General features: G+C 34.8%; 1 long non-coding RNA gene across 1 annotated transcript; it reads right to left on the reverse strand.

Moving 5' to 3' along the window:
- Positions 1 to 507: 507 nt before the first annotated feature.
- LOC127105452 (uncharacterized) lies at positions 508 to 1,453 on the reverse strand. Its single transcript, XR_007795003.1, has 3 exons — positions 1,143 to 1,453; positions 922 to 938; positions 508 to 827 (listed from the first exon to the last, which is right to left on the reverse strand). It is a non-coding gene; the product is annotated as an uncharacterized LOC127105452 (long non-coding RNA).
- Between the last annotated feature and the right edge of the window lie 20,350 nt (positions 1,454 to 21,803).

Consider the following 21,803-nt stretch of genomic DNA (forward strand, 5'->3'; position numbering starts at 1 on the left):
CTTTGAATTTCACATTCAAAAGTATATTTATCTCCTCCTATATACTTATCATCCACCTTTATTCTTACCGTTCTTTATAAATACACCAACACACTTCTTTGATTTGCACTATTGAAAATCTATAGGCCTGCTGCTGCAAATAACAATTATGATATGTATTGACACATGCGGTCAATTACTCAGTAATAAAAAAAAGTTAGCTATACATTTTTTCATCTCAATCCTCTCACAATTATCATCTCCATTTCTTTCTTTTCTTTCTGCTAAGAAAATATTTCTATTTTAAAATAATTTTATTTATTCCAAAATACTTCTTTAACAATAATTTTTTACAATTATTATAATTTTATATACTTCTTTTTTATGCTAAATTATAAATTTATATATGAATATTTATTAAGAATTTGTAATAAAATAGAAAACTTAAGTTTAAGTAAAGAGTAAATCATGCAATATTGTGAACAAATACAAAAAAAAATGCAATATTGTGAAGAAACACACAAAAAATGCAACAAATTCATAATGATACCCATAAATCATTCTTTTTTTTTCTTCTAGAAAATCATCCCAAAATCCATAATTTTACAAACACACAACAACTTCATCCCAATAACTCAGAAAAAAATTCTCATCTTTTTCCAAAAATTCATCCTCGCCTTTATTGCTAAGTACTTTTTCATTCAAAACTCCAAAACATCAAGAACACACAACAACTTCATCAAAAAAACCGAGAAAATCAAATCAAAAACATAAAAAATAAAAATCAAAGAGGATATTTAACCCAGAAAATAAAAGAGATAACAAAAATTTACAGTATATAAACATTCCTGCATAAAAGAAAAGATTTTACAAAAATGAGTATAAACAAAATCAAAAAAATTAAAAATTCAAATACAAAATCAAATGAGCTTGATGATATACCTTAGATTTGTTATTGCCTTCGCATCCAAAATGTCATCCATTATATTTTTTAGATCCGAAGAAGAAAATAGAAGAAATACAAAGATATGAGCTTCAATCTATGAAATATCAAACTAATTTAAAATTTTGAAAGTGAAAGAGATAAAAATTCGCAAGAAAGCCTATACACAAAAAGTTTAACTAACACCAAAGAAGATAAAGTTGGAACACTTAAACCATACCTTTTGTTTAAGAAATATTAAACCTCAAGAACAAAAGTCCACACCTTAAACATTTAGATCTCTTCAACCTGACAAAATAAAAGGGGGGAATATATGTCAAAAAGAGATATGAATAAGGGTTGAAGAGATATGGATTTTCATTAGCCTATGAATCTGTTAATATTTTAAAATTTAAGAGATACGGTATGGATTAGGGTTGAAGAAGACTAATTTGAGGATTAAAAAAATTGGGAGAAAAGTGAAGAGAGAGAGAGAGAGAGTTGTAAATTTAGGAAAGAGAATGAGAGAGTTTAATAGACCAAAGAAGCAATTTTTACTTTGGAAATATATCAGTAGTAGGGAGTTGCAGAAAATGAAACGGTGCATGTGGTGGATTAAAGAAGCTGACGTGGAGGGTTGTTGAAGTTGAAGGGCAGATGAGTAATTTACAAAACATATTATCTTCTTATATGATACATTAGCAAGTTAATAAATAAATTAAAGGACCCATCACTTACTTAGAAAATTATGTCCTCATATTTAAAGGAGAGAAGACCATGCTATAAAGACTCCTTGTCATTCACAATTCTCCAGATCCATTTACTCATTAAAGCTAAGCTGGAAATTTCACATTGCTTAACACCTAACCCTCCTTCTTTCTTATCGCGACACACCTTATTCCAACTTAAACAATTGATTCTCCTCCCACCTTCCTTCACTCCCCACAAAAAGGCTCTATGAAATTTGTTGTTCTCCTTAATGACAATCTTTGGAGCCTTAAAGAAGGAGAAGTAGTGAATATGTAAATTATTGAGGACCAATTTCATCAAGGTCACTCTTCCTCCTATAGAAATATTCCTAGATCTTTAAGTTGAAATCTTCCTATGAAATTTGTTGAGAATAAGGTTCCAATAAACCTTTCTTATAAGGTTAGCTTGAATGGGGATACCTAAGAAGATAAAAAAGAAGCTACATGTGCAACACGACAAAAAAGTATATGTTGCCTCAATGAAGGATTCCTTTAAATTAGTCCCATACAACTTTCTTTGTGAAAGTTAACACAAATACCATACACGATATTAAAACCCCTCATGAAACCTTTGATACTCAATAAGTTTGACCAAGATCCTTCTCTTATAATCATGGTATCATCTGTAAATTGTAAAATCTCAAAATGAACATATTCACTGACTTTAAAAGGTTTAAATTCTCCTTTGAGACTAACGTTGTTTACCATACTTGTCAAACCCTCTACCGCCAAAAGAAACAAAAAAAGAAAATAAGGTCACATTGCCTCAAACCTCTACCAACAATGAAATCTTCGGTTGGCTACCATTAACCAAAACAGAGAAGCTACTAGGGAACACACTCTTTTTCATTTAATTCATCCACCTAGCACCAAATCCCATCAAACCCATCACACTTCTAAGATAATTCCAAGAGACATTGTGAAAAGCTTTTTCAAAATCGATTTTGAGCAGCAAACATTGATTTTTGTGTCTGTTGGGAAAGTCTATTTTGAACAAATTCCAAATGATTTATAGAGATCAGAGTAGGGATGACCCTTCTTAATATAGATGAAGAAATTTTAGCCACAATTCTCCACATACTAGAATTAAACAAATTGGTCAAAACTAATTTACCTCTTGGGGATTCTCAAGTTTTGAGATCAAAGTAAGGAAGCTAGTAGTGATTGCTTTTGGAAGATGAGAAGAAACATAAAATTTGTTCATAAAAGTTAGCTATCAAATCGTCTTTGATTGTATTCTAACAAGATTTGAAAATTCCCATAGTAAATATGTTGGGCCCAAGGCTTTTATATCCATCACTCAACTATTGGAACTCCATAATTTCTTTTAAGCTTAAATAGTATTTTGGTCCCTGTAAGTTAGCAAGTTTTTGATTTTGTTCCATGTATCTTTTTTTTTGCCTAAGTCCCTATATCTCACTTTTGTGTTGGTTTTAGTCCCTAAAAATAAAATCCACAGGAAACCTGCGGATTTTGATTTTAGGGACTAAAACCAACACAAAAAATGAGATATAGGGACTTAGACCCAAAAGAAATACAAAGACCAAAATAAAAAACTCGCTAACTTCATGGATCAACAAACTATTTTAGTCTTTCTTTTATATTGACCTAAGAACCTTTTCCCTTACATTTTGATTCTTTCTCTATGGAATTGAATTCTCCTCCAATACATTATTCTTCCATTGGATGTCTAAGTTTAAAGTCTTGCATATCTCTTCACAATTTCCTTTTATTAACAATTAGACAAGAATAGTATATATTAACTATATAGTAATGGTTACCTTCCCACTTCACATTCCAGCATAACATTCTCCTATAAAAAATGAGATATAGAGACTTAGACCCAAAAGAAATACAGAGACCAAAATAAAAAACTCGCTAACTTCATGGATCAACAAACTATTTTATTAACAATTAGACAAGAATAGTATATATTAATTATATAGTAATGGTTATCTTCCCACTTCACATTCCAACATAACATTCTCCTATAAAATTAAAATAAAGAGGGAAGACATATGGCTTCCATAGAAGAAGCATTCCTCCATACACCCACATCGCCCATTTAGGCTTCCATAAGATTATGCCTTAGATTTGTATTAAGTAGATATTATATATTAAATATCTAAAATATAATACAAGACATTAATGAAATTCAGTTACATAGTATTTTTTTAATGACACATTATTATTAGTTAAAGGTTACTAGAATTATTCACTACTATAAATAATATATTTTATAATAAAATTTCGTCTTAGTAAATTTAAATCTGAGGTATAATCTTTGGGCGTCCAACGTTCCAATTTTTTTATAAATAAAAATCATCTAAATTTGACTTAGGGATCAAACCTTAAAACACATTGTTTACATTTTTTTTAAATTAGCGTCTTTTTTTTAAAAAATTTTATAATTTATCTCCCAATTTGGACATCCAACCAAGAGAAAATGTGTTTCAGATACCAAATAAAAAAAATCCATCTTTAGAATTTTTTTTCTTTTAAATTGGTGTCTTTCTTATTTTTATTATTATTTATAATTTATCTATTATCTTAGTTGGGACTTCAAACAAAGAAGAAATATCCGCTATCTATTTCACAAGACGCTTTTCTTTTTTTATTTAAATTTATCTATTCTCTCGGTTGAATGGTCCAACCGAGAGGAAATCTCTTTTGCATGTATTTTCCAGAACTAGACTCTAACTATTTATTTACTTTTCAAAACTCATTTCATCTCCATTCTCATGCGAAATCGAACGGTCTTTTAAGAAAATATATCCTAGGAAATTTTCATCCTTATCTTCTCCATCTAAACGCCCTAACATCTAAACTCATATTCCATAATCATTTTTAAAACTTCATCTCTTCCAACACATGTAACTGTTCGAACATAAACTCTTTCAACACATGTATGTTTCCTCCCTTCAAATATCATAAAAATGTTATCCACAAAGCTTCCTCCATAATTGTTGTATCTTCTCCATCACGTATTCAATACATAACTAATTTTATCTATGGATGTAATTTAAAAATGTTTGTTTTTGTTGTGTGGATTGCTCATTGCTTATAGATTATATTGACGGAAGTTTTTTTTTTGTTATAGATTACGTTATTCTGACTATGTGATAAAATTAGATATAGGTTTTCCTTTTTAAATTTGATATTGACAAAAGTCCATATGTACAATTAGGTAAGTAAATTCCATATGTTCCATGAGTTAAATAAAATAGGTTTTTCCTTTTTAGTGTTGATTTTGTTGATGTTGTGTTAAGTAAAAATTTATGATGCTATTCTTATGAAGGGTTGTTAGTAATGTGTTAATTAAAATAAACCATATGTACTATGAATTTCACATTAGGTGTCTTTATTGAGGTTATTCTTAGGAATTGCTCTTAAGTTTCTTTGTTAATGTTATATTAAGTACAATTATTATGAGGCTATACTTATAAACTGCTTTTAGGAAGTGTTGATGTTGTGTTAAGTAAAATATTTATTGTCATCGTTCTTGTTGTTTAACTAGTAGAAGACATGTGCGTCCGCACGGGTAAAAGCACTTATATATTAAATTATCTATTTGAAATGGAATTAAAGTTAATGAAAAATTATTTTGTACGACACAATTGTATTCAATGCACATTGAGAGTAATATTTATGAATATTTTATTGGCTGAATATAATTAATCGTGTCTCGTGCCACTTCAAGTATTTAAATCATATTTTTGACATTAGAAAAAAAATGCAAATGAGTGATTTCCTAACACCTATTACATAATAGCATATTATCTTGAGAGTGATAATAAATCGGTTATTCAATCATATACATAATAATCAAGATTTCAGACATTTCATTATTGAAAACAATATTTATGCGTGATTTCTTGCTTGAATCAAACTGGTTGTGTCCCGTGCCATTTTATAAAGTATTTAAATCACAATTTTAACATTAAAGACAAATGTAAATGTTTAAATAATTTCATGTATCTCAATTAAGACATTACCTTTACATTATCAATGCTTTTATTTAAATATCTCATTTTGTAAACTAAAATGTTGTTGAAGTGGAGTAACTCTAATATAAGACACTTACTTGTATCATTGAATAAATAAAAATTAATAAAATGACAGCAAGAGATCTTCTTAATATAATTTCATAATCCATGTTTTTACTTTTTTACCTTTGAAAATAGTTCTATATGGTCTTTGTAAAAATTGATATTCCATAAAAGGAAATTTGATTGGTTCACATGAGTAGCATTCAAATTATATCATTCTTATTAAATTATATACATACATAAGAATCGGAAAATTTTGCTTATAACTCATTTTTCTTTTTTTTCAACCGTCTTTTTTTCCTTTTTCAACTTTTTCTTTTTCAAATCTAGTAGTTGTGTTGAGATGCATCATAAGTGATATTGGTCTTGAAGCTCTGGTTTTTATTTCAAATTCTCACACAAATGTATCCTATATAAAATATAAGTAGACATTACATATTACATTCTTACTATCAAGTAGGATTTTATACAAAACCAACTGATATATTGTTTTCTTACCTTCGTTGAAGAATTCTCTAACTTTTTACCTGCATTGATATTTGACAGAATGGTCATTATTATTCGTGCCAAAATAAAATAATACTAAAACACGATATCACATTTGAATCATTTACTTCTTGTAATGGTTGATATCCGGTACTGAAATATGTTATCTGTTTTTTGTTAGAGACCATAACAACCTTTTAGGAACATTAATTGGTTTTATCATTGAGGCAAATTCAGCAAAAACCTATACAAAAATTTGACAGTAAAAACTTGTCAAGGCATTATGTACTTAATGAAAAGTTGCATATCAAGATGCATAACACTGCAGAAAAGCAAAGTTGTAGGGCATACAAATATATACAAATACTAAAGCATATATGCTTAACAGGTCATAACCAAAGTAGAACAACGAATGTTGCAAACAAATAGTTCACAAAATTTTTTCTCAGAATAAAATGCCAGAGAAACATACATGAGAGTGATGAGTACTAACTCCAGCAACAACACCATTGGGTCCTCTAAAGACAATAGGTACATATATTTTCCCGCATACATGTAAGTTAATTTTGTAATAGAATTAATGATGTGATCTATTGCCTGAAACATAAATTAAGATGATGAAGGGGGTGTTTAGATTACTATTTGAAAAATTTCTTTAGGACGAACTTGCCTTTACATAATTGATTTTAATCATACAGGTTTTCAAGTGAATGTATTAATGTTACATGAAACAATGATTTTAACATAAATGAACTATATAGTACCGATAAAAATCACTTTTATATGGTTGATTATTAATATGGGTATGAAGAGGAAGAAATGCAAACATAAGGCATGCAAACAAAGACATTTCACAAAAAACATATCTAAGACTGTACTATTGGAATATCAAAATTTTGGCATGAAACCTGTCAACTAAGAAAATCTAATTGATTCATATTGATTACATGTTACTTTCTAACTAATTAAACGACACATTATTAGTTGATTTATGACGTGTCAAGTTAGTGTAAACAATAAGTTGTACCAGTTCTTTTAATATATAGGTTAAAAGGTCTCCTCCAGCTTCGAATCCATAGTTTAGCACGACAGTCAATCAAAGGATTTTGTAGGTTGGGTGTCCTTCAGCAATGCATAAAGAAATGATTTGGATTATGAACAACTAAGCTTCCATATTACCAAGATATATTAAATAGAAACTACAATTGTATCATTGTCAGATATCTATTGCAAACCTTCAATATAGTTCGTCTTGTATACAAAAATTCATAGGGAAGTGAATATGTGTCTTTGGTAAATTAATCATCATTTGGAAACTCAATAACACGTGTATTCTTATCACACAGAAGAAAAACCATGAACTTGTTAGCAAATTCAAAAAGTAAGAAGTATTTGAATACAACTTGTATACCTTATGAGGCCTATTAGTTCCTGGAATTCCTTCACCAAGAATGTCCATGACATATATTTCTACAGCTCGTGAACTCGCAATAGCTCCAGTGTGTCTTACGTAATTTATCGCCATTGTCTGTTCAAAAAATCTTAATAGTTAAGACATGTCACTCTATAACCTCGTCAATACAGACTTTCACACAAAGAAAATTAATAATATACCAACTTTGTCTACACCTAAATCGTTAAGCATCGTCCTACATTGAGCAAGATCCAGCATATGAAAATATCAGTTATTCATTGTCAACATGTAAGCATATTCTAGAGATACAATTTGCATTCATAAGAGTTTGCACAAATCATAAACCAGGTCAAGACCTAAAAATAGGCATGTTTAGATAATCCAATAAATTCGCTTCCATTGAGAAATAACCACTAAATAATTCACTGTAAATATGGTTGATTCAATTGGTAGACCATATTTGAACTTCCTACATGAAGAATATGATTATATCAATACAACAGTTATAATTCATAAACTAAAGCATTAAATCATAAATTGAATTGTGGAACTTTAAATACAGCTTCGTAATCCTCACATCACACAATCTCACATTTTGGATACGCTTTCAAAGTTGCATCCTCATTATATGCTCCCGACAATCCCTATATCGAACAAATGATTCGTTAGAAACACAATAAACACTTACGCACGATACCTGATAACCCACGTGCACTGGTGACATCTTGACAAGTGTACTAATAATATCACAATAATAAAAAGATCAAATCCATAGGACTGCCTTCAAGCAAGAAAAAAATGTGTGCAATGTATAAAAACTAGTAAAAGGTTTTTTTTTTCCGAGTTTTTGTGCGAAAAGTAAATAAGTGAGTAAATAGAATCACTAAAGAGGTCAAGTTGTGTTTTAGAATCCTATATTCCTTTATTGTTGATGTTTGATGCTCTGTATGAATGGTCTTATCACTATAACCCCACAGCGTATTAACAAAACTATTATAGTCGATCCCTCATGAAATAACATACTAACCATTACTCAGAGCTTTCTATCTTTATTCCTCCAACGTACGTAAGGTTAGACGATGTATAGAACATTAATTCTCTATGCCACTACTCGGGGTCTCATATTCCTATTGAACCAACGTAAATACAACAATTGCCCTAGGTCCAATATATAGACTAATGGGTAATATTCACTATGTGCCCATAATTATATTAAAAGAGTATCTCACATAAAAGTATTAAGAACAATAAGCAATTGAATGACATTATAGATCAAAAGGTTCATACAAAATCAAATCAACATAGAATCCAACAATATTCAAATAGTTTTATCATAACACAAACTAACCTAGAGGAGCTTAGCTACTCATAATTCAAATAACAATATCCCAATTGATAGATGAAAATAACATATGAATTCCCTTGAAGTAATGGCCTCCAATGACTTAAAATGCTCTAAAAATCACCCCTTGCGCTCTCAAAATCGTGCTTTGCTCTCTCCAAATTGTAACCCTTATGAAAGTGCATAAAATCCCCTTTTGTTGGCTTCAGAGTGGACCCTAAAGCGTCAGAAAAGCCCATAAAAAGTGCACATCGCATGTGTTAGTACTTGCATCGTGATGTAGCTTTTATGACCCTATCGCGCACGATGGTGCATGTGATTATTTCTGAAGCTACATCATTTTTTTCTCCTTTTTTACTCAAATTTTCACTTAGTCCATAATCTTCACATTTAACTATTTTTTTATCATTCTTTGGTCATTCTTATTCATTTTGGCTTATCTTTCACTTGTTTTGCTCTAATTCTTTGACTAAATTTATGCAATAACAGACTGTCATCACAACCGCAAACTTGAATTATTGCTTGTCCTCAAGTAACTCACCTGTAACTGCACATTTCAACAGAAAACAAGTCACACGATAACAATTGAACATCACCAAATTAAATATTTCTTTTACCTGACCATTGTTCTAGCTTCTAACTTCTATTCGGTGAATTCAGAAAATGTTCTCAACATTGACGAGTACTCAACTTGTCTCTCATCTCACTTTAACTCACTCAATGGATAAGGTGATCTCTCAATCAACATGAAAAATCAATTATGTTTAGCTTGATCATGTTTTAATAGAGTTCATCATAACACACACATTAGAGGTCTTTTCAGGTTGTAACTTGGCTTATGTTTGGGTAGGATATTTTTAGGAAAGAAGGTCTAAACCTTTAGAGTTAGGTGCCTAGTTCTCCTTCTATCATCATACCTCTTTGTTCCTTTTTGATGGCACTAGAGATTTTGATCCTTCTTATACTATCATTCTTTTCTTTTCTCATTTTTTTCTGAAGAAGTGTCTTTTCCACTTCTTTTTTCTCATAAATTTTGAAAATATTCTCTAGTACCCCAACCCTAAACTTAAAATTTGCTCACTTCCAAGAGAAACCCCAAACTTAATATGTTTCATACACTTTAGGAACTATACTTCTACCTAACTCCAAAGAGAGGGTGGAAAGAAAAGATCTTTCAAGTCATATGTCTAAGAATTTTAGGCTACGTCACCGAAAGAAATGCTAATGCTCAAAGTGGTTAGCAATAGACATACCTATTACTACATGGTAGTTTAAAAAGGCTTAAAGTTATAAGTAAAAAAAATCCTCAGTGTGTTTCGGTCAAACTAGGCAACTTAATCAGAAATAGATTAAACCAAATAAAATAATAATGCATGGATACACTCATAAAGAAAGAAAACTGAACAACGGAAGTTATTTGGCCCATACCTTATTAGATGAGGTATCTGTAGGTTGACTACAAGTTCGTTGATTCTTTTCTCATCCTTCTCCTTTAAGTTGCTAGTTGCTATTATGATGATCAAGTTTCTTTTGGATCATTTGTTCAATGCTAAAGAGTTAAACTTGCAAATTTGAAAAAAAAATAGCTACAAACTTTTTTATTAAAGAGAACATAGGTCGTTACGGAAGGGTTCTAATTGAGTAGATAATTCCTCTTTTGGATTGTCTTGAATAAACACAAAGTAAATTATGCAAAAAAAAGTGATTATAAATGATGGGTTGCCTCTCATCCAACGCTTTTTTTTTACGTCATTAGCTTGACGATCCATGCCTAAGGCACGTCAGGCGCAAGGGATACCCTCGCGTCGGTCACTTCACTTATTCTTGTTCCATTGTCTACTTTTCTACCTTTTCCCTCCAGATGGTATCAAGTATCCGAAATCTCCATATATGGTGTCTAGTCATACACCTTGAAAACCACCTTCTCTTTATTGAACTTTGACGCAACGCAAAAAACAACCGGCGGAAAAAAAAAAACAGAGCCGCCACCGTGCGTTATTTATCCCAAAAGAGGGAAAGGAAACGCTCGAAGTAAACCTGGAAAGGAATGGTCTTACGACCGAAGATTACAAGGATCGGGAGTCGGTTACACAAGGGGAAGGTATTAGCACCCCTCACGTCCGTCGTACTCGACGGGATCCACGCTCAGAAGAATAGAAAAAGGTTGCTGAAACTGCTCAAAGAATGCACACACACTGGAATAAACAGGCGGAAGAAGATGGAGGAAGCAGACTCGGCAGGATATCGCATCCTGGGCCTACGTAGTTTGTCAGAAACAAACATCAGAGTCGACGTAGTTCGGGGAAATGGGAAACGGGCTCGCTAGGATATCGCATCCTATGCCTACGTATCTCATCTGGAATGAGAATCAGAGCTACCGTAGTTCGGCTAACGCACGCCAAAACAAAACGCTAAACAGAGATGCTGAGACGTCAGAAGAAACACACAAACACCAATAGGAAACGGAATGCCAATCGCTAGGCTTACATCCAACTCCACAAAAGAAACAGGAAACAGATAGCCAATCAATGGTCTTACATCTGACTCCACAAACAACAATAAATGGGAAACCGAATGCCAATCGCTGGGCTTACATCAGACTCCAAACACTCACACAAACAAGGAAACAAGTTATCAGATTGACAAGCCAATAGGGAGTCTGGTACTCGAGCCTACTAGTTGTCGCACAAACAAACAGAGACGTTGAGCCGTCAAAAAGAAACAACAAGGTTGAACACACAGACTAAAAGGGAGTCGGGAACTCGGACCTAATAGCTGTCAAGCAAACACACGCAAAAGGTTGAAAAAGAAAAAGGGTGCCCGGAGAGATCTCGCACGATCTCCTGCCTACGTACCTCATCTGGTATGAGGATCAGGGCGACGTAGTTCCCCTGAACAGGGGAGAAACTCTCTCCTAACCAGAGACCGGGGAGTAACAAACTAAAAGGGAGACTGACTCGAGCCTAATAGTTGTCATGTAATCCACAATGGCCCTAGGTTGAGGTATCTAATCAAGAGTTTGACTCGCACAGGAAGCGAGTTAACTCAAGTCCTAACTCTACATACGTTCAACTTCCTCAAAAGTTAAACGTACGATTCCTACAGAAAAGGAGGTGAGAAGTGGAAAACAGGTAAACATACCAAAAGCAACCACACAAGCAATCATCACGCTCTATATGCAAACAAGAGGCTCAGACACGGTTGGGCTTTAGTCAAGGGGTCATATCAACCTCGACAAACAAGCTAAATGTATGGGTACTGAGGCTCTTAACCACTGACGTTGACCGTCAGGGTGAGCAGATGAAAGGTAATGAGGGTTAGACCTCATAGCTCTTAACACTGGCCTGGGTGAGCTTGAATCAAAAGAAGGTGTGGGAGTCCAGAATGAGGGACTCTACTCTACATGACCGACTCTATATACAAGATCTGGGGGACGTGTCCAAGAGAATCAGCACGTAGTGCGAGCATAATGGACGACTCAAACGATTAGCAGGGGACTGGCTACTAGCCCCTTCTATCTGCCAATTGCCTCTTCACTTAGGAGGACTTGAAGTACATGGCACAAACATAAACAAACACAAACATTGCCTCTTAAGGAGGACTTCAGCCAAACGCCTGCCAAACATAAACGACAGGGCTTCCAGACTACATGGAGTTAGAAGGCTAAACTACCTCAGTGGTATGCCAACCACAAGCAAAGCAAACTCAAGCAATGAGCTAAAGCTACTAAAGTACCTGTAAGAAAATCAAACAAGTCAATATTCACATTCAGACAAACCAAACAGACACAACAGTGGTTCCTCAATATATACACAATACAAGTCCTATGCAACTCAAGTGAGTTCATCACCAAGGAACCTACAACACAACCAAGGTTAGTATACAAAACAAATTGCCTCTCAAATCATGAGATCAACATAAACCATTGGGACTAGGAGCTTGAACCTGAAATGCAAAACTCAAAAGATGAGTACAAACCACTAGCACCAAGGCTAGGGTCAAAGACAAAGTAAAAAGTCAAAACAGCAACCAATATTCAATATGAAGCTCATTTAATCAAGTAAGAACATGTCCTAAAAAGGACCAAGTCTAAAGCATCAAGCAAAGTCATCACATGAGCAAGATATGGCAAAGGCAATTACAAAGCACACAATTGGACATCAAGAATCAAAATTCCATATTAAAACAGAAATGAATCAAACAATCATGAAATTTTTTATGTGCACACAACATGTTAAACACAATCATCATGCAAAAAATTGGAAAAAGAAAAACTCAATTGGCATGGCAATGAAAATGAACAAGATCAACATCAAATTGTGTGACACACATTGTCACACCATACAATCATGTGTCTAAAACAGAGATGAAAAATGGTAAAAATGCACAACCATGCCTCAAAAATCATGCAACATGTTGGGAATCAGCATACCAAATTTCAAATCAATTGGCCAATGTATGAGCATTTCACAATAGAATGAATGAAGCATGTCACATTTACATACATGTCCAAAGAAGCCAACACAATTAAAATTCCAGAAATGATAAAATCATGAAATCAGCATCACAAAATAATAGACATCCATATGAATATGTAGTGAAAAATTGGAAGTGATTTGGATTAAATTTCAATTTATTATGATTTTTGGAAGTTGGAGAAAATATTTGAAATAAATGAAGAAATCACATGTTAAGTTGGAGGGAAATAGAAAAGGCTGATTTAATTTGAAATAATGGAACCGGTGGGAATCGAACTGTGTGCATAAAAAATAGAAGCGCATGAGAACAAATAAATGCCAAAATGCAATGGCCAGGAATCGAAGGGAGTATGGAACCAAAACGCATCACTTCATTAATTGAAGTGGCGTCCACATCATCAGTCCAAGTACATGTGGAATTGGTCAACGAAACAACAACCAAACGAATGGATAACAGGACGCACGTGGATGCATGCATGGCGGATGACACAGCAAACCCTAGGATTCACCAGACGATGGCGCAAGCGGTGTTTTCCACCGTCTTCTTCGTGAAGACGGTGGCGCTACAGTGCATGCCAACCAAAAAATTTCCAGATTTTCATGAAAATTATATGGATCGAAAGCTGCTTCCATAAGGAATATGAATCTCATATCAAAAACAGCTAAAACTTCATGCATCAACCAAATCGAACAAAAACATTTTGTACATTCAAACTTTAATTCAAGATATCTCAATCAATACTCAACCAAATTCAATTCTATAACCATCAGAATTCTCAGCATGATGAGATCTACCTAAACATGGCAATGGTTTGAAGAATTAAGAGATTCGAAATTGGACCAACCTGAACTTGCAGTGACCAAAACAGTAGATTCAAGCTTCTTCCAGCTCCAGTTCTCCTTCCTCAACCTTGCTATGAAGTCTAGAACACGATGTGATGCTTCAATTGGCTTGGATTTTGCTGAAACTCAAAGCTCCATGTTCATGTTCATGTATGGATTTTCTTGATTCTTCACCAATTTCTTCAAATCAATGCTTGATCTATACCAAATGATGATCAAGGAACAAGAATTTGCAATAAAATTCAACTGTTATGTGAAGAATTTTTGAATTTGGATTGAGAGAAAAATTTGGAGGGAAAATAAGATCTAGATCTAGAACTTGTGATTATGAAAATTCTGTTATGATTTACTATTTATATGCCATGTTAATTACCATGCTAATCCTAATTTGTAATGGTTAATGAAAATTAGCAATAATTGGAATGGAATGCAAAAAAATGGAAAATGATGCATCATGGCCATGCACCACGTGAATAGTAGCATGCAAATGCTCACATTCACTTAAAATCAGCCAATGAACAATTTTGGAATGGTATTTGACATGCATGATGAACCAATTTTGAATGATCACTTTTCCCTCCAAAATGCACATGAATGGACACATGGTTATATAAACTTTTTTCATGCAATGCAATGCTTGGTTTGGAAAATATAGGTCACAAGAAGCAAATTGCCAAAAGAGTGGCTCAATTTGGAGTTTTGGATCAAAAGTTATGGCACTTTGAAGTTTCATGCACACTTGGCGATCATTTGAGCATAACTCCTCAACCTTTCATCATAAATTCATGAAATATGACTTTTTGGAAAGAGGAGAGAAAGATATTCAACTTTCATGTTGACCAAAAATTCATTTGAAGCTTCTTTGATGTTGGAAAGTCAAATTGAATATGGTCCAAAAACTTGCCATTTTTGGAAACTTTCAATTACAGGTCACTTTCCATTTTTGGAAACTTTTGATCTGGCTTCAAATTCTTCAAGGTGGATGTTTGAAATGATGAATAGGCCTCTTTTGGACATGAATTAAGTGTCTCAAACCATTTCCTCACCTCATAGCCCTCCATTGACTGTACAGTTGACTTGTATGGGCCTCAATTGCCCTGGAAGTGCACTGATGACTTTGAGCCTCTACCACTTGGGGAAATGGCTCAGAAATTAAATCCTAGCTCATACAAGCCTAATAGAATGATCATGTGACCCCCATCTCAACATAATACCTCATCTTCCTGAAAATCCCTGGTTGAAAGAATGACACTGATTAGGGTTGACCAGAGGTCAAAACCCTAATCCAGAGGAATCTGAGCATGAACGCTGAACCCCTTGAGGATGACATAACCATGATGATGATGATGTACCCTTGCAATAAAGATAATTCTCAACCTCCTTGAAGAACCAAGAAAACCCTAATTGAAGCAAAAACCCTCAGACGGTTGATCAGGCATTCATCAAGACCCTCAGGCTTGAACCATACAACTTCTCCTTCTTCTGAGAAAGACTCTGGAGGATGACTTGCTTGTTCTCATATGCTATGCAATATGCAAATGCATAATGCCCTAACTATGAAATGAAATATGCTAAGCTAGTCCCAAGAAGAGGAGGGCAAATTTTGAGGTGTTACAAACTTGAAGATAAGTTCACCCGTTTCCACATCAATCTTTGCTTTCCTAGTTGCCAAGAATGGCCTTCCAAGAATAACAGATCCTCCTGAATCTCCTTTATATCAAGCACTACAAAATCTGCAGGAAACACTAATATGTCGACATGTAATAACAAGTCACGTAAAGTACCAACCGGTTGAGTAACATATGAGTCAGCTAGAGTGAGAGTCATGTTACTTGGTATGATCTTACCCACTTTCAATTCTTTAACTATTTTTAGTGGAATTACATTATGCTAGATCCAAGATCACATAGAGCATTGTTAGTTGTAATTTTAAGTGTCGGGTTTTTGTTATCGTATCCACAGGGATTGTAAGATATCACCGCCGTTCGATGGTTGTATTAATCTTAGCTTAAGTAACACAGGGGGTTTTGGTTTTAATCACGTTATCTTGCATAAAAAGGTAATACAATGCGGTAAAAGTTTGATTTGAATATTTGAGAAATATTTCCAAAGTTAGGGTTCAACGATCACTTCGCATGTATTTGTTCGGTCAACAATCTTATAAACTCCTTTAGATGATAAATTATTTCACAAAGTCCTCCCAATGTGTTTCTCTCGAACACACATTGTGAGTTTTCCCATTTTGATCGATTGTTTATCTCTAACACAACCTATCAAAATGACAACTTTTTGGTTCAACCTTATGGTGAGCAAAATCATTCATTACTATCTCTAGCTAACAAACAAGATTGGATGAAAACCTAGGTTAAGAGTTGGTAAACATCTCTCGATCATAAACCAACACAAAGAGTTTTGAATAAGAACAAAGTTTTCATCATATATTCACCATTAAAGAGTTACACATGAAGATCCTTACATTTACACACAAAGCTAATGATCATCTACATCTAACCTTGACAAATGGAGGACTTAGCTACTCATTTTCATGGTAGCTTGGTCGGCAAGTTTCGGAAGAAGGTTGATCAACATCCGAGTCGAATAATCGAGATTGGATGGGAATCCACCTTCTTTTTGTAAAAGATGGTTAAGAGATGAAGAGAAATGAAATTTAGGGCACAAAAGCTTCTAAGAACAATGCTGTAAAAATATCTAGAAAAAGTGCAAAAGTATGGAAAACTAGGTATGGCTCTCAAAAGTGGCACTTTCTACTTATAGAGCTGTACTGGGCTGTCATGCTCGCTAGGCGAGCAGAATGGCTCGCCTAGCGAGGGTCTAATTGAGGCACATGAGGCACCTGCGCCCAGAGAAACAGCCTATCTCAGACTGTCATGTTCACCTAGCGAACAAAACCTTCGCCTAGCGAAGGGCACGCTTCAACCCTCGCTCCAGCGAGGTTGAGAGGTTTGGCTACTGGAATCCTCGCTGGGATCTCGCTGATGGCTCGCCTAGCGAGTGAGTGCTGGCTGCGCTTTTCACCAAGTCTGGACGCGTTCGCTGCAACGTTCGCTGGAAGCTCGCCTAGCGAGTCCTTCGCTACAGCTCTCGCCTAGCGAGCAAGCTGATGAATGCATCTTCTCTTTGGTTCCTTTGCTAACTTTCTTGTGTCTTCATTTTCAATTATTTCATGCCTTCTTCCTGCACAATAACACACAAATCAAAGGTACCAAGATCGTTTATCAATGTATTGTATTTCATCTAAAACAAAGGTGGTTTTGACAATTTAGCAAGGAAATGGAGTGAAAGATACCCACATATGATAGCTCAAATAAGCACTTTTGGGCATCTAACAACTCTCCCCAACTAGATTCTTGCTTGTCCTCAAGCAAAGTATGCCCCTTGAAGGACAGGACTTCCATATAATAAATTGAGAGTTCCCGTTTTCATCTCAGCTTGCCTTCCCGTGTGGTTGGCAAACTGAGCGGTGTTTCTTGGACTGTTTATGCATGGAGTAGAAATAGGTGGTGGTGGTAGCTCCATGTTAGGTATGAATGGTGGTGGATTTGTGGTAGAAGAACTTTCTCCTTGCTCTTGACGTTGTCTAGCCTGTTGCCTCCTACGTCTCGTTTTGCTATTGTTCCTCCTTGCGGTTCTTTCGATCTCGGGATCAAAAAGAAGTTCGTCCACAGGGATTTGCCCTCGCATAAAACGTAAGCTGCACACTAAACCAAACAGATTACAAGCACAAGTCAAAAATTCGAAAGCTAAAAATTAAGCAACCATTGCGATGCTCGTAATATCAATTTACAATCCCCGGCAGCGGCGCCATTTTGTTAGTTGTAATTTTAAGTGTCGGGTTTTTGTTATCGTATCCACAGGGATTGTAAGATATCACCGCCGTTTGATGGTTGTATTAATCTTAGCTTAAGTAACACAGGGGGTTTTGGTTTTAATCACGTTATCTTGCATAAAAAGGTAATACAATGCGGTAAAAGTTTGATTTGAATATTTGAGAAATATTGCCAAAGTTAGGGTTCAACGATCACTTTGCATGTATTTGTTCGGTCAACAATCTTATAAACTTCTTTAGATGATAAATTATTTCACAAAGTCCTCCCAATGTGTTTCTCTCGAACACACATTGTGAGTTTTCCCATTTTGATCGATTGTTTATCTCTAACACAACCTATCAAAATGACAACTTTTTGGTTCAACCTTATGGTGAACAAAATCATTCATTACTATCTCTAGCTAACAAACAAGATTGGATGAAAACCTAGGTTACGAGTTGGTAAACATCTCTCGATCATAAACCAACACAAAGAGTTTTGAATAAGAACAAAGTTTTCATCATATATTCACCATTAAAGAGTTTACACATGAAGATCCTTACATTTACACACAAAGCTAATGATCATCTACATCTAACCTTGACAAATGGAGGACTTAGCTACTCATTTTCATGGTAGCTTGGTCGGCAAGTTTCGGAAGAAGGTTGATCAACATCCGAGTCGAATAATCGAGATTGGATGGGAATCCACCTTCTTTTTGTAAAAGATGGTTAAGAGATGAAGAGAAATGAAATTTAGGGCACAAAAGCTTCTAAGAACAATGCTGTAAAAATATCTAGAAAAAGTGCAAAAGTATGGAAAACTAGGTATGGCTCTCAAAAGTGGCACTTGCTACTTATAGAGCTGTATTGGGCTGTCATGCTCGCTAGGCGATCAGAATGGCTCGCCTAACGAGGGTCTAATTGAGGCACATGAGGCACCTGCGCCCAGAGAAACAGCCTATCTCAGACTGTCATGTTCGCCTAGCGAACAAAACCTTCGCCTAGCGAAGGGCACGCTTCAACCCTCGCTCCAGCGAGGTTGAGAGGTTTGGCTACTGGAATCCTCGCTGGGATCTCGCTGATGGCTCGCCTAGCGAGTGAGTGTTGGCTGCGCTTTTCACCAAGTCTGGACGCGTTCGCTGCAACGTTCGCTGGAAGCTCGCCTAGCGAGTCCTTCGCTACAGCTCTCGCCTAGCGAGCAAGCTGATGAATGCATCTTCTCTTTGGTTCCTTTGCCAACTTTCTTGTGTCTTCATTTTCAATTATTTCATGCCTTCTTCCTGCACAATAACACACAAATCAAAGGTACCAAGATCGTTTATCAATGTATTGCATTTCATCTAAAACGAAGGTGGTTTTGACAATTTAGCAAGGAAATGGAGTGAAAGATACCCATATATGATAGCTCAAATAAGCACTTTTGGGCATCTAACAAGCATGCAGAATATTCAATCCACCAATATTATAAGAAATAGTAAACTTACATGGGTCTTTTAATTTTGGTGGCAAGGATTAAGGTAGTACCACATCATTCTTTTCAATCATGTTTACATGTTTCTTGACCATATTTTATTTCGTCCCCTTTAGTAATTCCTTCATAAATTTAGCAAACTTAGGCGTTAATTCTAAAATTTCATGGAACAAAATACTTACATGTAGAGTAGCTAGCATTTCCTTGAACTTTGTAAACATCCCTACTTTATCCTCTTGGGTTTCTTTTTAATTATTGGGTAAAGTGGTTTTCTGTAATCCGGTAAAGGAGGGTTTGGTTCAGTCAGACTATGCTTCTTTGTTCTTCTCCATGGTGAGTTTTATCAATGAGTTGATCATTGGGGAATCCTCTTTCCTCTTTGTCACATTGATTTCCACTCTCCTCTTTTTCAATTACACATTCTTTTTTCTTAATTACATCTTCTTTAACTATCTCATCTTTACCCTTTTCAATAATCACCCATCGACTTGTATCCACAGCCTTGCATGATTCATTCTTAGGATTGTCTATAGTGTTACCTGTGAATCCTCCACTTGTGCTTGGCAAAGCAGCTATTTGTCTGGATAACTAACCAATATGTGTCTCCAAATTCCTGATTGACGCATCATGGTTTCTACTCATTATTTCATGGTTCTTATTTACCTGATCAAAGCTACTTTGAGTGACTTTAATGAAATTCTGCAAGGTCTTTTCCAACTGTCATGACTTCCTTTGAAATGAAGCTTGTTGGCTTTATTGCATCCCTTGGTTAACATTTGAATTTTGATTATTATTCCAACGTAAATTTGGGTGATCTTTCTAAATCGGATTGTATGTGTTGGAATACGGGTTGTTCTTTTGGAAATTAGCAAATTGGACCTCCTCAATTATCCCCTCCAACGAGCACCTTTCATTCGCATGTTCTCCTCCATAGAAATCACACCTAAGTGCTTGTGCCTGGCTAACGTTAGCTTTACCTAAGTTGCTTTCACCTAGATTTTTTTTAACAATTCAATCTGAGCTAAAAGAATAGTATGGGTATATATAGCTAACATACCTTTAGGTGTGCCAACATTTTCAATTTTGACCGACCTTTCACTTTTTGAACGATACTCATTCATACACATCTTATAAACAAGGTCTTTTACTTGTGATTTGGTCATTTGGTGGATAGTACCTCCTGCGGAAGCATCCAATAACATGAGAGTTTGACTCTTGATACCTTTGATGAAGTTTTACATCTGCTCCATATTATTCATATTGTGATTTGTGCATTTGCATAACAAAAGTTTGAATCTTTCCCAGGAGTCATAAAGTGACTCAGTTTTCTGCTACTCAAAATTCATAATTTATGCTCGGCGCTCGGTAAAGTGAGTAGTAGTGAAAAAACTTTCTAGGAATTTATCCTCTAATTCCTTCCAAGTCCGAATTGTTCCATTTGGAAGGCAAAGTGACCGATATTTTGCCCTTCCAATAAGTGAGATCCCAAACAGCCTCAATTTAACCTGGTCTTCATCGACATCAGTTGGTTTGCATATTGAAGTTGTTTCGTAGAAGCGTGCAAGATGCGCCCATGGGTCTCTAATCGTGTTCCCTTCGAATTGTTTTTCTCTTAAACCTGAAAGTACAAAGTTTTTAGTATCAAAGTTAGCAGGGGCTGCCGATACAAACCCTCTCGAAACCTATCCTTCATCGGTTCGTTTACAGTAATCCCCCATAGTTAGGGGTTGTGCATCTTCCCTGGTGACTTCCTCTTCAGAGTCAGAAGAACTTGATAGTTGCTCTTCTACTGATATTCTATCGTCCATAGCTGCTTCTCTAACTGCTTTTCTATGAGCACATGAGGTTCTTTCAATTTATGGATCCAATGGTATTAATGTTGGTCCTGGACTACACAAACAGAAAATATCTCAATAGCATTATGATAAACAAGAAAATAAAACAAAAATAAAAAATACTAAGATTAAAACGTTGCACAAACACCGCCTTGTTGAAAAATCAACAGTCCTCGAAAACGACACTGAAAACTCAGTGACTTCTCGACAAGTGTACCGATAATGTCGCAGTAATAAAAAGGCCGAATCCATAAGGACTTCCTTCAAGCAAGACAAAATATGTGCAATGTATAAAAACTAGTAAAATGGGGTTTTTCGAGTTTTAGTACGAAAAGTAAATAAACAAGTAAACAAAATCACTAAAGCGACCAGGTTATGCTTTAGAATCCCTTGTTCCTATACTATT

Source organism: Lathyrus oleraceus, chromosome 7 (genome assembly GCF_024323335.1).
Source record: "Lathyrus oleraceus cultivar Zhongwan6 chromosome 7, CAAS_Psat_ZW6_1.0, whole genome shotgun sequence".
In the NCBI taxonomy this organism is placed as follows: domain Eukaryota; kingdom Viridiplantae; phylum Streptophyta; class Magnoliopsida; order Fabales; family Fabaceae; genus Lathyrus; species Lathyrus oleraceus.